This window comes from Canis lupus, chromosome 15 (genome assembly GCF_011100685.1).
Source record: "Canis lupus familiaris isolate Mischka breed German Shepherd chromosome 15, alternate assembly UU_Cfam_GSD_1.0, whole genome shotgun sequence".
NCBI lineage: Eukaryota > Metazoa > Chordata > Mammalia > Carnivora > Canidae > Canis > Canis lupus.
The window spans coordinates 49,594,212-49,611,547 of NC_049236.1; the positions used below are offsets into that span (position 1 = coordinate 49,594,212).

Sequence of the window (17,336 nt, forward strand, 5' to 3'; positions counted from 1 at the left end):
TGGTAGCAATGAGGATGGAGAGAAGAGGACAGAGTCAAGGGCTACATACAAGTATATGTTCAATAGAACTTGGTAACTGATGATCAAGTAATCATGGTGAGGAACTTTACCCAGGTTTCAGGGTAAGAAATCTAGGTTAAAGACATCACGAGTCTATTAAAAAAAAAAAAAAAGAAAGAAAGAAATCCAAACAGACACTTTACATTCTTACATTGAGAATTTATTAAATAAGCAAACTGAGAGATTTAGAATACATTCCAAAAGCTCAACAGGCCCATTTCTAGTTACTCATTAGTAACAGAAAGTTCATGAAAAATAACACCCAAAGAACCCTAAAACCCAAGTTTTTGCCATGGTTCCAGTTTGTTCACACTAGCAAACCTTTTAAGGAGGCAACAGTAGGTGATGTTGCTCCCAATGACTCACTGCCTTCCCTGGAGGACTATCCACCCACTCGAGGTGCCAGGTGATTTGCAGGGCCTCACGTAGAAAGATTATACTTCCCCGTACCACCAACATTGTTAGCCAAAGAAATGTGAGTAGAAGTAATATAAGCTACCTCTGAATAGAAGTTTTAGAAGGTGGCACATGATCTGTCCATTGTTCTTCATCCCAGATCCCAGGTAGGGATTGCTCCTTCAGCCAGGTCCCAGAATGAAGAAGATAAGTGAGGCTGAACTATATATAGCTCACTAGTTGAATATAACTGTTATAAGATACTGAGCTTTAGAGGTTGTTTGTAACCACAGCATTAACAACAAAATATGACAGATTTATGACAGATATAGGTATCTAACAAATAGCAATATATATGAGATTTGTTTGTTTCCCCTCTTCCGTTTGAATTTTTCTGTTGATCTGCTAAGAAGCAATCTGATGGTAAGAGAAAAAAAAAAAAAATAGTTGGCCCAAGTATCCCAAAACTAAAAGAACTTTTAAACTGGAAGGAAACTTGATAGTCTGTTGCAGCAAACTTTTTCCATACAGGGCAAATATTTTAGGCTCTTGGGCCACATGACTCTTTTAGAACTACTCAACTCTGCAGATATAGCACAAAAGCAGCCACAGATAATATGTAAATGAATGGGCATGGCTATGTTGCAACAAAACTTTATTTACAAAAACAGTGAGTCAGATTTGGCCCAGAGGATTACAGTTTCCAGATCCCTGGCCTAAATCCTTCATCTTGTCAATGAGGAATTTGAGATTCAGACGCCAACATCATACAACTGACAAGTTGCAATTTGAGCATTAAAATGCAGGTCTCCTGAGTCTCATCCTCTAGAAAAGGTTTCATTGGGCAAGATGGAAATGAGATATACAGGAAAGTACAAAGCAGAGAATGCTAAGGGTAGGTTTTGATTATATTAAATAGCTTTCAACAGTTTGGTTATAAACGAGGATTTGCTTTTCAAGTGATTATGGTTTTCATAAAAACAAATGAATATAGTAAGATCAAATAGGTGAACAAATGATAAATTAGTCCATGCTTGAAAAATGATTTTCACAGGAAACACAATTATATACCTCCTTCCTATTATCATGTCCTCGCTTTATTATTTTTTATCAACATGACAGCATTTGCTATTATTACTGCAATAACTAATCTTAAGGCAATTCTTATAAAAAGAGCATATTATGAGCAACAAATACACTAGACCAGTAGGCAATTATTTCACATGGTATTTTAAATTTATTTCTTAAAGCAATATTCATCGGAGGAAACTCAAACAATACAGAAATATATAAAGTGGCACACTATGCCCTCATCAATTCCACTCCCGAGAGTGTTAACACATGACTGATTTATATCAATCACAACAGTGCAATAGAGCTACTTTCTCTTTTAACAAGAGGAATATAGAGTTCCGCTGGCCAGATACCCCTTAGAAATAATGTTTTTATAAAAAAGCAACAGAGATTAAGGATTGTCTATGGCCTGGAATTGAGAAAAGCATGCTGCCTATGCAGAGTTAAAATGGAGGGTCTTGACCCCAGCACTGTAACCAAATGAGCTGGACTCCTGAAATACTTTGATAATACTACTGTAAGATACACAAACACTTCAGAATGAGTAAGAATGTCCACATCTTCTCTTTTGGTATTTACTGGGAAAACTTGGGCTAACTTGCTCATTAAAAGACTGACAATAGTGCTCGCTTCGGCAGCACATATACTAAAAGACTGACAATATTAATCAGATTTTTAAAAATCCATAGTTGAGTAACATCAGTGAAAATGTCAGAGTAAAGAGCTCCAAAAGTCTGTCCCCTATAAAATCAATTTTAAATACTAGCAGAAAAATAAATAAATAAATAAATACATACATACATACATACATACATACAAACTAGCAGAAACTGGCAGAACTGATTTTTGGGGGGAACTCTGGAAACTAACTAAAAGCTTGCAGTAACCTCTTATTGCACTTAAGTCTAGGGAAACGTTTAAAAACAATCTAAATTTTGGTTAAAGTAATGGGCTTTGTAACATTTTAACTTATCCTGGCTCCATCCCTCATTCTTCAGCTCAGTAGTAGCCTTGAAAATAGCTTGCTTTCCTAGTCCCACTATCAAAAAGAGGGGGGGGGGGGTGGTAGAAGAGAATTCACTCATAAATGGTAATACAGTGGAACAACATGAGGGTTAAGGATGCCGACCCTCAACATAGTCGAAAATCTACACAGAACTTTTGATTCTCCCAAAATTTAACTACTAAAAGCCTGTTGACTAGAAACCTTACTGATAATACAGTCTATTAACACATATATTGTATGTTACATGTATATTATACACTGTACTCTTAAAGTAAGCTAAAGAAAAGAATATATTATTGAGAAGATACATTTATAGTACTATACTGATCCAAAAAAAAAAAAAAAAAACTGTGTTAAGTGGACCCACACAGTTCACACCTGTGTTGTTCAAAGGCCAACTATAATTTGTTTTAACCTGCTGGGTGAGTGCCTTGAAAGACCAGCAAAAAAGACTTGCCTTTATCTTAATTCAGAACTCTCCAAGTGCTAAAAAGTAGCTAGCTGGAGAAAGTTGTTGAAAATATTTTGTTGAAAATATTTACAGGCGAATAAATATATTCGTTGCTGCTACAAGAGACACTGGATAACAGCTAGGGAAAAAAATAGACTAACCAAAGTCATTGGGAAGAGAGCCTGGAGAAATAAGGGCTTTGAAAAGCTCACACATACTCCTGGGAATCTAGAAAGCCACGTGTATTCCCAGGATGGACGCATGCTCAGAAAAGATCTGAAAAGGCCCTAAACTCTCATCTCTGGCTGATCTTCTGGCTCTGCACAAGCAGGAAGTGAAGGCTAAACAAAGCTGTACACTGCCTGACTGGGTCTTGAAGGTGTGCTGTGATACACACACACAGCCCACTGCAAAGATGGGAGATTGTGGGAGCAGGGGCTCTAGACATTCAAGGAAAACTTTCCAATGACTAACCACTAAGATAATGAAACTGAGACTTCAGTACCACACATCACAAAGAATACATATTTCACAAAATTAGTTCAGAAAAAGTCATTAAACGGGGGCACCTGGGTGGCTTCGTGGTTGAGAAGCTGCCTTTGGCTCAGGTCATGATCCTGGGGTCCTAGGATAGAGTCCTGCATGGAGATCCCCACAGGGAGCCTGCTTCTCCCTCTGCCTATGTCTCTGCCTCTGTCTCTGGGTCTCTCATGAATAAATAATATCTTTTAAAAAAAAAGAAAAGTCACTAAACAATATCTCAAATAAGCAGTAATAATAAACCTTGGAGTGGGAGAAGAATCTGATTTCCAGAGTTGCTACATTTTCATATTCAAAATGTCCAGTTTTCAACAAAGAATTATGAGAGGTGGGCAGCTCGGGTGGCTCAGCGGTTTAGCACTACCTTCGGCCAGGACCTAATCCTGGAGACCTGGGATCGAGTCCCATGTTGGACTCTCTGCATGGAGCCTACTTCTCCCTCTACCTATGTCTCTGCCTCAATCTCTCTCTCTCTCTCTCTCTCTGTCTCTCCTGAATAAATAAATTCTTTAAAAAAAAAAAAAAAGAATTATGAGAGGCACAAAGAAACAAGAAAGCATGGCCCACACACGGGGGTAAAAAAAGCAATCAATATAAACGGTTCCTGTGGAAGCACAGACACTTTAGATCTCACATCTAGCAAAAGACGAACACAGAATATACGAAAAACTCCAAAATATGAAAACAACCAACCTAATTTTAAAATGTACAAAGATGATATAGGGTTATCAATTACCACATAAAAAGATGCTCAACATTATGGACATGCACATTAAAGCCACAATGAAATATTACTACACATCTACCAGAACAGTGAATACAAGAAAAACCTGCCAATACCAAGTACCGATGAGGATGTAGAACAAACAGAACTCTCATAATATGGTGATAATGCAAAATGGTACAGCACCACTCTGGAAAATAGTCTGGCAATTTCTTATAAAGTTAAAAATATACAGTTACTATATGACACAACAAACTGATATCTAGGTCTTTAAACTAAAGAGATAAAAATTTATATTTACATAAAAACCTATATATGGATATTTATAGTGGTTTATTCATAATCTCCAAAAACTGAAATCAACCTAAGTATCCTTCATCAGGTAAATGGATAAACAAACTGTGGTATATTCATAGAACACAATTCTACTCACAGTAAAATGCAACAAACTATTGACACACTGTAACAATATGAATGAGTCTCCAAAGAAGCCAGTCTCAAAGGTCAGGTTCTTTATGATTCCATTTATACCATATTCTGGTAAAGATAAAATGACGGAGTCAAAATATAGATCAGTTGTTGCCAGGCGTTAAGGGTGTAGGGAAAGTTTGACCCTAAGTGGAAGCACAGGAATTTCAAGGTAATGGAAACCGTTCTGTATCCTGACTATGGTGGTAGTCACATGAATCTATACCTGTATTCAAGTTCATAAAAGTATATTTATTTTACTATATTTACATTTTTATTTTTCTTAAGATTTTGAGAGAGTGAGCGCGCGCATGCACTCGAGCCCGCCAGAGAGAGGGGGAAGGGATAGAGGGAGCAGCAGATTCCCCACTAAGCAGAGCACCCCAGGCAGGGCTCCATCCCTGAGCCCTGGGATCCTGAGCCAATGGTAGACTCTTAGACTGAGCCACACAGGTGCCACAGTGTATAAGTTTGTAAACTAAAGGAGAAAAAAAGACTGTGGGAGTTCAAAGCTTAGTTCCATTTCATTTCTTTGCCTCATTTTTCTCATCTGAAAAACAGAATCTGACTTTGTGTCATTAGGGGGATTACATGAGTTCTTGACGTGTATTAAGAAGCACTAAACAAGTGATTGATACATGTTTGTTCAAACATGCCAAAAAGTTGGTACTTTTCAAAAACCTTTTACAGGAGTAAGAAATCCAGCTTTCAATTAAATAAGCAAAGAATTAAATACTGGTATGAGGGAGGACGCCTGGGTGGCCCAGGTCATGATCCTGGAGACCCAAGATCCAGTCCCACATCAGGCTTCCTGCATGGGGCCTGCTTCTCCCTCGGCCTGTGTGTCCGCCTCTGTCTCATGTATAAATAAAGTCTTTAAAAAAGATTTTAAAACCAAAACATTATTTGGAAACCTATGAAGTGACATGACCACAATACCTTCGGCAAAACGTGAACCTGTGTAAAACCTCTGAACATGGAGCGGCTCTATTTTAGGGACTACAACTTTATCCTGTTTTTTGAAACCGTTAACTACACTGGACTACTGAACCGGGCACAAGGATGTGCCTGGGCACAAGGCTGTTACAGCTGTATTTTTTTTTTAAGATTTTTATTTATTTATTCATGAGAGACAGAGAGAGAGAGAGAGAGAGAGAGAGAAGCAGGCTCCATGCAGGGAGCCCAACGCAGGACTCGATCCCAGGTCTCCAGGATCAGGCCCTGGGCTGAAGGCGGCGCTAACTGCTGAGCCACCCGGGGATCCCTACAACTATACTCTTGATAGAAAACTGGACACTGGGATCCCTGGGTGGCGCAGCGGTTTAGGCGCCTGCCTTTGGCCAAGGGCGCGATCCTGGAGACCCAGGATCGAATCCCACGTCGGTGTCCCGGTGCATGGAGCCTGCTTCTCCCTCTGCCTGTGTCTCTGCCTCTCTCTCTCTCTCTGTGACTATCATAAATAATTAATAAAAAAAAAAAATTAAAAAAAAAGAAAACTGGACACTGCAGAAAATATTTCCTTAATAATTAAGAAATAATCAGAATACTAATTAATCACTATGTTCTCAGAAAACCAATTAATTATAAAATGTAATTATTCCTTCCAATCATTTTTGGAAAACAGCTTGTTTAAATTTCCTGATATTTCCCCACATTAGTAATAAAGACCCGTGGCTCTTACTCCTCAACGGGACAGTCCGGGTTGCTACCCGATACCACACTCCCCTGAACTGCAGTTCTAAGACCCCAAATTTTACTTTATTTATTTGTTTATATTTTATATCTTATTTTATTATTTTATTTATTTATATTTTATTTCATTTTTATATTGTATTTTATTTTTATTTTTTATATTTTATATTTTAGTTTATTTTTATATTTATTTTATTTTATTTTAATTTCATTTTTTATATTTTAATTAATTTTATTTTTAAATTTAATTAAATTTAAATTTTATTTATTCCATCCCATCCCACCCCAACCCAGCGCTTCCTCGGGTCTCGGGGGACACGTGCACAGACTCCGGCGCCCACTGGCCCCGGCCGGTCCGCTGGGGGCGCTGCGGCCGCGCATGCGCCGTCACACCGACAGAACGGCTGCGGCTGCGCGGTGCCGCGTGGCCCGAGGAGCTGCGGGAGGCAGCCTCCCTTTCCCACGTGGGGTCCGGTCGGCGGCGCCGGCCTGGTCACCTGCGTTGACGCCCCACATCCCCACCTGCCACCTGCCGAGTCCATCCTTCCTCGGAGACATCTCACCGTCCCCCTCGGCTGCATTTCCTACACATCCGGGGCTTGGGGGCGTTTAAGAACCAGCAGCTGCCGCTCACCTTACCTGTTAATCAGCCTCCTTTCCGCGACCAAGCGTCTCCACCCGCGTCTCCTCAGGGCCCAAGATGGCGGCGCCCGGCCGAGAGCCCAGCGCCGTCTACGGTGGCCGCGCGAGTCCCAGGCCCCGCCGCGCCCCTGCCAGCGCTCCCGGCCCCGGCCTTGACCCGCGCTGCCCTTTCAGGCCAAAGCCTGGCACCGGCTGCGCTGATGACACCAGGTGGCAAACGCCCCAGGCTCGCGGGACGAAAGACGGAACGGGAAAACTGACGCTCCTTAGGGTGCGAGCCTATTCTCAGCAGGGTCACCCACGAAAAATGTGCTTTCCGTCACTGTGTACATTAGGATTCGGGTCAAAATATAAACCGTGAATAATAAAGACTACATTAAACGTTTCCTAGGAGCTCGATTCTGTTCTATTTGGCAGGTACATTCTGAACGTGCGGGCCGGTCACTGTTCTGCGTCGGAGGCTCTCCCCTCGTGGAACTCGTTACCAGACGTCCAAGTGCTCAGGTCGTGCATGCAGCCTCCCGGTTTTTTTTAATTTTTATTTTTCAAGATTGTATTTACTCGTGAGAGGCAGAGACATAGGCAGAGGGAGAAGCACGCTCCCTCTAGGGAGCCCAAGACCAACTGGATCCCAGGACCCCGGGGTCACGACCTGAGCCCGGCAGACGCTCAACCAGGCTACTGGAGTCTGCCAGTTTAACCCTCTGCGTTCTAATAAAGCTCATAACATTTGAGAGAAGCAGCTGCAGGTGGTTCTCACTGCCCTATGCAAGTACCCCAGGCCCCTACCACAGTCCCCCAAGAGATCTGGGATAGGTCCAAAAAGGTAGCCATCTATAGTTTGTCCTTAGCCTCTGAGGTACACTGGCCTCAGAACCCTGCCCAAAGGGGTGCAGGACAGTAGCTGGCCGCCCTACTCAGAGCCTCTGTCTTGGAGAGGCTGACTGTGGGGAAAACAAGAGAGCCAATCCTTCAGGACTTCAGAAGCCATGGAGGCAGACAGGCGTCAACAAAGTCACAAAAATGGTGGTGTCTCGGACACGTGAGTCGCAGTTATCCCAACTTACAGAAATGTTCTCTGGAGTGGCTATTTGCTGTCAGTTTCCAAGGCAGCTCTTATTTCCAAGTGACTTCTGAGGCTATTTCCTGTGTGTCCTTATAATAAGCCTCCATCAGCTGAGGTTAGCCAAACAGACCTCTACCTCTTGCACTATCGCATACATTGCTTTCCAGTTATTTCAATCAGAGTGCCTTACAACATTCTTTATGTGCAGCCTTTTTTTATGCTACAAGAGAGAGATTAAATAAAGATCCCTGTATAAAATGCATGGTGGATTCAGTTTATTCCTTCTGTTTGACTACAAGTCATCACAATATGAATTACTTATGATGAAAGTACCTACCTATTCAAATGACAAGAAATCACACTGAAACCACTCGACATCACATTTCTTAATAGGACACTAAACCAGTGAGTCTCATCTCACATGGAAGTTCAAAAATTCAGCTCCCCAGCAACTATTCCAGAGGAAATTAATCAAGAAATCTGAAGATGGGGTCAGGAGCATATGTCTTTTTTAAAGCTCTGCACCTGATTCCGATGCCTAGCCAGTGTTGAGAACCCTGGCATGGAGGTACAGACGTAACTGTAGGCATTGTGGCCCAAGGGCCGCTGTCCACATCAGCACCTGGAGCTTGTCAGAAACACTGACTCTCAGACTCCACCCCACGCCTATTAAATTAGGGATCACATTCTTATAAGATCCCCAGGTGATCTGTAGATATATGAAGGTTTGAGAAACACTGTTTAGAGCTCCCATAGTTACAGAAATGTGAAAAATATCACACACCATGTTATAAAGTTTCATATCAAGAAATTTTTTTTAAAAGACTTTATTTATTTGGCAGAGACAGAGACAGTGCGCGCACAGGAGCAGGGAGAAGGACAGAGGAAGAGGGAAAAGCAGGGAGCCTGAAGCTGGGCTGGATCCCAAGACCCCTGAGATCATGACCTGAGCTGAAGGCAGACACTAAACCAAGTGAGCCACCCAGGTGCTCCTCTCAAGAAATTTTCCAAGAAGAAATAGGAATAGAACAGTATAAGAGGTAAAATGTTTGTGATATTAGGCATTTCATATTATTAAGCATCTAATAAAAGTAATATTCAAATGCAATTCTATTCCAAATGAATTCTTACAAACCACACCCTCCACTGGCAATAGTTATACCTCACCTGAGTAACACAAATGTACTTTAGAATCCTAGATAGCTCCAGTTATCTCCACTGAGCTAGTGTGTGTTGAGGGGGAGTTCTTGTGGGGAAATAAAGAAATAATGGGTGTAGTGACAAGAAGGGATCATGTACATGCGTGGCTCCATGCTGGGGGGCCTTCTAGTTTTTTGTGAACATCTCAAGTTCCAAAATTCTGTACTAGTTCTGTACTAGTTCCAAAGGACTATTTGGAAATGATGATTTGTATTGCTAGAAAAACTAATTCTCCACATGTTACGCAAACCTTTTCTTCTGTGCCCCTTGTCCCTGGCCAGCTGTCAGAGAAAAAAGCATTTACTTATCTTTCAGTATAGTGATTCCTTGACTAATAATATCTTCAAGAAACAATGTTCCAGTACAATAAAGGCAGCCATATCCAACACAAATAACCTCTGAATCCTAAGCAGAAGCCCTGGATGATGAGCCCATTATAGGGCTCATCAGCAACGCAATTGTTAATCTGCTCATATGCATCAGAGTACGGACAAAATTACCTCCTGTCACAACTTCCATTTATTTATTCTTTGAGAAATACTCTGACCTGGCAATAAGCAAAATGACAAAATCAGACAATTGTTTTCAGATTCTACAGGTTTCCTTTTCAGGACCCTTGTCCTAGGAGGGGATCATGACCCTCTTCAAGAACTATACATCACACAAGGGAAATTGGAAGTTCAAGGCACATTCCTTATGATAAACTTAAAAAGTAGTTAGAGAATGAATAATTCCCTTTCAAAAGTTGCAAAGGGGGGGGGTGCTCTATGATTTTTCAGTGGTCACATTATAATAAAGAACAAAACAGCAAGAAGAATCTAGGTATCCTAAGGTAACCTCATGTTTTCAAAATGCCTTATTAAGCTTGGTGTAAGGAGAATAAGATCAAATTAGAATTTGTATCAGTCAGGAATTGCATTTGGCTGCTGCTTGTACAGACCTAAGATAATGATGGCTTTAACCAGTCTATATTTTCTCAAATACAGGAGGCAGGCAATCAAAACCTCCTATGACAACCCTGTCGTCACTGGGAACTAAGATGCCATCTATTCTTCTGCTCCACCATTCTCAGTGCATGGCTTCCAACCCCAAGGTAACCTCATGGCCTAGGATGGCTGCTGTGAGCTAAACCTCCCTACTCCCGATAGGAGATGGAAGGGCAAAAGGATATTCTGTGCAGCTGAGTCCCCTCTTTAAAGAAAGCACTTTCCTAGAAGCCCCACTCAACTTTTATTTGCATCTCATTAGTGGGTTGGCAGAAGTAGTTTCATAGGTGGGGACACTGCCACATGACTAAGGAAAAAAGGGAGGAATACTGAGTAGGCAACACTTCCTAGCTGTGTGATCTTGTGTGATTCTTTACCCCTTCTAGGCCTCGTGTTCCTCAACTGTAAAAATTAAGGAATCGTCACACCTACCTCATAGGATTGGCACAAGGACTAAATGTAAAACAATTACAGCACTACTGGTACCCACTGCACAATGAATATTAACTTGTTATTATTTGGTAATCCTAGTCCAGTGCTTTCCCAGATTCCTTTCCTACTCTAACTTCCTCTCCATATCCAAAACTGAAACAACTCATATTAGTCCTTTGTACCTGCTGATATTCTAGAATGAATGAGTTTTAATAAGAGGACACCTCAATCAGACCTATGTATTTCATGCTTTTCCTTTCTAATTATGAAATGAAAGTATGTGCTTGATATTAGCACACACCAGGCATTTTGGACAGAATTAGGATTCAGAAATTGAACTCACATCCCCCCAAAGGCAGAATCTAAAGACAACCCCAAAGCATATGTTTGGACATCCTTAAAAAATGAAGGTCACTGTAAAAAAGAATGGAATCTCCCATGCAGAGGGATTCCAAAAAAATTATGTAGATATCCTTCCCTCAAGAAGTTAGAGCATTAATTCCTTCCTTCTTAAGTGTGGGCTATGCATGGTGATTTCCTTAACTTCCTACGGTATGGAAAGGGGTCTGGGGGTGGGTAGTTACCTTGAAGTAGAGAAACCTGACAAAATACTAACTCAGCTAAACAATTAAAATCAACATCAACAATGATAAATGATACTAATATTATGTACACTTAATATGCAATAAAAACGTGGCAAACATTTATACCTTCCCCAAACACTACACTCTAAACATGAGAAAAACATCAGACAAAAATGCAAGAGTGACATCCTACAAAAATATCTGACCTGTAACCCTCAACACTGTCAAGGCCATCAAAAACAAGGAAATTCTTTGAAACCATCAGAGCCAAAGGGGAGCCTAAGAAGATACAATAACTACATGTAACATGGTATTTTAGATGAGATCCTGCAAAACAAGAAGGAATTAGGTAAACACTAAGAAAATCTGAATAAAGTATGGATTTTAGTTAATATCAACATTGCTTAAGATGTAAATAATAGGGGAAACTGGATGTGGGTATATAGGAACTCTGTAGTATGTTTACAATTTTTCTATAAATCTAAACCTATCCTGGTGGCTCAGCGGTTTAGCGCCGCCTTCAGCCCGGGGTGTGATCCTGGGGACCCGGGATCGAGTCCCACGTCGGGCTCCCTGCTTCTCCCTCTGCCTGTCTCTGCCCCTCTCTCTGTGTGTCTCTCATGAATAAATAAATAAAATCTTTAAAAAAAAATCTAAACCTATCCTAAAAAAAAAAAAAATAAAATAAATAAAATTAAAAAACAAATAAACCTATCCTAAAAACCAAAATTCATTTAAAAAATAAATGGGGAAGCACCTGGGTAGCTCAGTTGGTTGGGCATCTGACTCTTGATTTCAGCTCAGGTCATGATCTCAGGCTTGTGGGATCAAGCACTGCATCAGGCTCCGCACTCTGCAGGGAATCTCTTTAGGATTCTCTCCCTCTGCCCCTCCCCCTGCTTGTGCTTGCACATGTGTGCGTACTCTCTCTCAAATAAATAAATCTAAAAATCAAAAAAAGATAAGATGGTCTACAGCCTATACCCCCAATGCTCTCCCATACACCCATTCCCTCCCCTGCCCCCCAACCCAAAGGCAAGCTTAGAGCTCCTAAAGATGAGGCCTACAGTTAATGAGGGACAGGAACTGATTTCTACCTCCTTGTAAAACTAGAGGGCAGGCTATATCCACTTCCTTCCCAACCTTAACCCTTCTCTATGCCTGAAGCTACTAAACATACATTTTCATCTTATACTTAATTACTAACATTCCCATCACACCTATGTTCCTTACTATAAATTCCCTAGAACACATCTCCATGTTTTCCATTGCCGAAGTGGATCATCGCTTTTTCACTGAAGCTCGTATCTTGAGCCTACAGGACAACTGGAGCTAGTGTAACTGTTCTCCCCAGGTGAGGCAATGTCTTGAGCTTTGCACTTTTGGCTTCTCCCTCATCAATAGAGCACTTCACAACAAACCCAGGGAAACCGACCCAAGATCTTATCTCATGCTCTGGCAAACTTCTATAAACCAAGTCAGAAGTTATTTTTCTTCCTATCTCCTAGAATCATAAAATGTAAAGTTGGAAGCCTCATCCTTTCCATTAAAAAAGTCAAAACCAAGGCCCAGAGAAATGCTTTAAATTGCCAGAGGCTAAAACTAATGGAGAGAGACTTGATTAAAAACCAAGTGTTCAGAGGATTAGTTTCAAAGTATCACTGAATGCAAAGCTGAAATAATCTAAGGGAAAACAAAGTATGTTGCACCCAGAATATAATGTGCCAATGAAGTTAGAAGCACTGATGAAGAGTGAAGTGTCAAAATTAAAAAAAAAAAAAAGAAGAAGAAGAGATGCATCCTGGTTAAAAATAGGATTTAAGGGGCACCTGGGTGGCTCAGTGGTTGAGCATCTGTCTTTGGTTCAGGTCATGATCCCAGGGTCCTCAGATTGAGTCCTGCATCGGGCTCCCCGTAGGAAGCCTGCTTCTCCCTCTGCCTATGTCTCTGCCTCTCTCATGAATAATTAAATAACATCTTAAAAAAAAAAATAAGATGTAAGATCACCAACTTACTCTGATGTGCCAAAATCATTTTGAAAAGCAAGAATCAGCTTTTCTTTTCTTTTTTTCTTTTTTTTTTTTTTTTTTAAGAATCAGCTTTTCATTTGTAATGATGAATAAAAGGCAAAGGGCACTACATGTTAAAAATAGTCTGTAGAGGGCAAGGAATGCCAAATGAAGAACTCTGCTCAGTCTTTGGGAGTCTTGTAAAATTGATGTATTTCTAAAAGATACATGAACTCCAAAGCAAAGCAACTACACTGGATTATGAAATGCTGAAGATGCAGGTTTACCTACTTTTTCTCCACCAACTGAAACCCCACAACTTCTCCCAAATGAAGAAAAATGTGGACTCAGGTACGTGTCAGCTGTTTTAACAATAACAAAAATATATGTAAATTAACACTAATAACTTTATAGGTATTTACTATTTGTCTAGCCATGTTCTAAGGGTATTGTCTATACTAATTTATTTAATCTTCAAACCCTATGCAATAGGTTTTATTAATATTACCATTTTACAAATAAGGAATGGAAGCACAGAGAGGTTAGGTAACTTGTTCAAGGTCACACAGTCAGTGAGAGGTGAGCCAAAAAATGAACCATGACAGTTTGGTCCTCTTGCTGAACTCCACTTGGTAGTCATCATGCACTACTTTATATTCTCATATATCTTCATTAAAGTGTATTAGCCTGGAACACACAGATAAATTCCTAAAAATATATAACCTCCCAAACCTGAAGCAGGAAGAAATAGAAGATTTGAACAAACTGATTACTAGCAATGAATTTGAATCAGTAACCAAAAAACTCCCAATAAACAAAAGTCCAGGACCAGAAGTCTTCACAGGTGAATTCTATCAAACATTTAAGGAGGAGGTAAGTGGCGTCTGAGTGGTTCTCAGCCATTGGTTAAGCGTCTGCCTTCAGCTCAGGTCATGACCTCGGGGTTCTGGCACAGAGCCCTGCATTGGGCTCCCTGTTCTGCAAGGAGCCTGCTTGTCCTTCTCCCTTTGCCCCTCACCCTCACTCATGTTGTCTCTCTCTTGCTCTGCTTTCTCTCTCAAATTTTTTTTTTTAAATTAAAAATGAGGAGTAGTATCTCTTCTTCTCAAATGATTCCAAAAAACAGAAGAGGAAGGAAAGCCTCTAAATTCATCCTATGAGGCCAGCATTACCCTTATACCAAAACCAGATCAAAACAAAAACAAATACCACTAAAGATGCTGAAATCCTCAAAAAAATATTAGCAAACCAAATCCCACAATACATTAAAAAATATCATTCACTATCATCAAGTGGAATTTATTCCCCGATGTGAGGTGGTTCAATATTTATAAGTCAATCAATGCGATATATCACATTCACAAGAGAAAGGATAAAAATCACATAATCATTTCAATAGATGCAGAAAAAGCATTGACAAAGCACAACATCCATTCATAATAAAAATCTTCCACAAAATAGTTTAGAGAGAATATATCTCAACATAATAAAGGCCATATATGAAAAACCCACAGCCAACATAATACTCAGTGGGGGGAAAAAACAACTTGCCTCCCCAAGATTAAGAACAAAGAAAGGTTGTCCACTCTCACTACTTGTATTCAACGTAGTACTGGAAGTCCTGGTCACACCAATCAGATAACAAAAATAAATAAACAAACAAATAAATAAATGGCATCCAAATTGGTAAGGAAGAAATAAGACTTCCGCTATTTGCATAAGACATGATACTGTATATAGAAAACCCTAAAGAATCCACCAAAAAACTACTAGAACTGATAAATCAATTTAGTAAGGTCATAGGATATAAAATCAAATTACAAGAATCTGTTGTATTTCTATACATTAATAATGAAGTAGCAGAAAGAGAAATTAAGAAAACAATCTCATTTATAATTACACCAAAAATAATAAAATATCTAGGAATAAACTTAATACAAGAGGTGAAAGACTTGTATTTCAAGAACTATAAAACGCTAATGAAAGAAACTAAAGATGATCCAAATGGAAAGATATTCCATGCTCATGGATTAGAAGAACAAATACTGTTAAAACGTCTATATTAGGGGTGTCTGAGCGGCCCAGTTGGTTAAGAATCTGACTCTTGATCTTGGCTCAGGTTATGATCTCAGGGTTGTGCCAACCAGCCCCACAATTGGCCCATGCCCAGTGGGGAATCTCTCTCCCTATGCCCCCCCACCTCATACATACATATTCTTAATCTCTTTCTCTCTCAAATAAGTAAATTTTTTAAGTCCATATTACCCAAAGCAATCTACAGATGAATGCTAACCCTATGAAAATACCAAGAGCATTTTTCACAGAACTAGAACAAATGATCCTAAAATTTGTATGGAACCACAAAAGAACCCAAACAGCCAAAGCAATCCTAGAAAAAGAAGAACAAAACTGGAGGTATCGCAATCCCAGATTTCAAGATATGCTACAAAGCTGTAGTAATCAAAATAGTATGGTATTGGCACAAACACACACACACACAAAAACAGATCAATGGAACAGAATAGAGAGCCTGCATATAAACCCAGGATTAAATGGTCAATTAATCTACAACAAAGGAGGCAAGAATACACAATGGGAAAAAGACAGTCTTTTCAACAAATAGTGGTGGGAAAACTGGACAGCTACATTAAAAAAAAAAGTGAAATTGGACCACTTTCTTACACTATACATAAAAAATAAACTCAAAGTGGACTAAAGACTTAAATATAAGAACTGAAACCATAAAAATCCTAGAAGAGAGCACAAGCAGTAATTTTTCTGACAGTGGCCATAGCATCATATTTCTAGATATGCCTCCTGGGGTAAAGGAAAGAAAAAAAAAAACAGAAAACAAAAACAAAAACAAAAACAAAAAAAAACACAAAAACAAACAAAAAGCATACCCATGCCCCACCCCCCACCCCAAACTATTGGGACTACATCAAAATAAAAAGCTCTGTACAGCAAAGGAACAATCAACAAAACTAAAAGGCAACCTACTGAATGGGAGGAGATACTTGCAAATGACCTATTCAATAAAGGGCTAGTATCCAAAATATATAAAGAACTTATACAACTTAACACCATAAAACAAAAATAATCCAATTAAAAACAGGCAGAAGACATGAATAAGCATTTCTCCAAAGAAGACCTACAGATGGCCAACAGACATATGAAAAGATGCTCAACATCACTCATCACCAGGGATATAGAAATCAAAACCACAATGAGATACCACCTCACACCTGCCAGAATGGCCAAAATCAACAGCACAAGAAACAAGAGTTGATAAGGACGCAGAGATGAATCCTCTTGCACTGTTGGTGGGAATGCAAACTGGTGCAGCCACTGTGGCAGAGAGTATAAAGGTTTCTTTAAAAATTAAAAATAGAATCACCATATGATTCAGTAATTCCACTACTGGATATTTACCCAAAGGATACTAGAACACTAATTCAAAGGGATGCATGCCGCTAATATTGACTGCAGAATTATTTCCAAGATATGGAAGCAGCTCAAGTGTCCACTGATGATGAATGGATAAAGACATGGTGTATAATACAATAAAATATTATTCAGCCATAAAAAAGAATGAAATCTTGCCAATTGCAATGACATGGATGGCGCTAGAAAGTATAATACTAAGTGAAATAAGTCAAAGAAATATTGTATGATTCCACTCATGTGTGGAATTCCTGAAACAAAACAAGGGAACAAAGAGACAAACAAAAAAAGACTCTTAGATATAGAGAACAACAAAAAATTAGTGAACAAACTGATGGTTACCAGAAGGGAAGTGGGAGGAGAGGATGGGTGAAACAGATGATGGGGATTAGGGGAGGGCACTTGTCATGATGATCACTGCATAATACATAGAACTGTCAAATCACCCTATTGTACACCTGCAACTAATATAATACTACATTAATTATACTAGAATTATTTTAAACAAAATAAAGTGTATCAGCCTTATCTTCCCTAATTCTATGACATATTCTTTTAAAGC

The 17,336-nt window shown here is 39.6% G+C and overlaps 1 protein-coding gene and 1 long non-coding RNA gene across 7 annotated transcripts in view; one reads left to right on the top strand and one right to left on the bottom strand.

Moving 5' to 3' along the window:
- Positions 1-17,336, bottom strand: part of SH3D19 (SH3 domain containing 19) — a 176,866-nt gene that overhangs the window by 154,822 nt on the left and 4,708 nt on the right. For 2 of the 6 annotated variants that reach the window (XM_038559009.1, XM_038559008.1), the window contains exon 1: positions 7,051-7,433. The exons of the other annotated variants lie outside the window; for them this stretch is intronic. The gene's annotated coding sequence lies outside the window, so the exon portion shown is untranslated. Of the gene's footprint in view, positions 1-7,050; positions 7,434-17,336 lie in introns of those variants that run through there. 6 annotated transcript variants of the gene reach the window in all.
- Positions 7,432-10,941, top strand: LOC119874569. The gene is made up of 4 exons (XR_005370871.1): positions 7,432-7,802; positions 8,962-9,159; positions 10,306-10,412; positions 10,692-10,941. It is a non-coding gene; the product is annotated as an uncharacterized LOC119874569 (long non-coding RNA).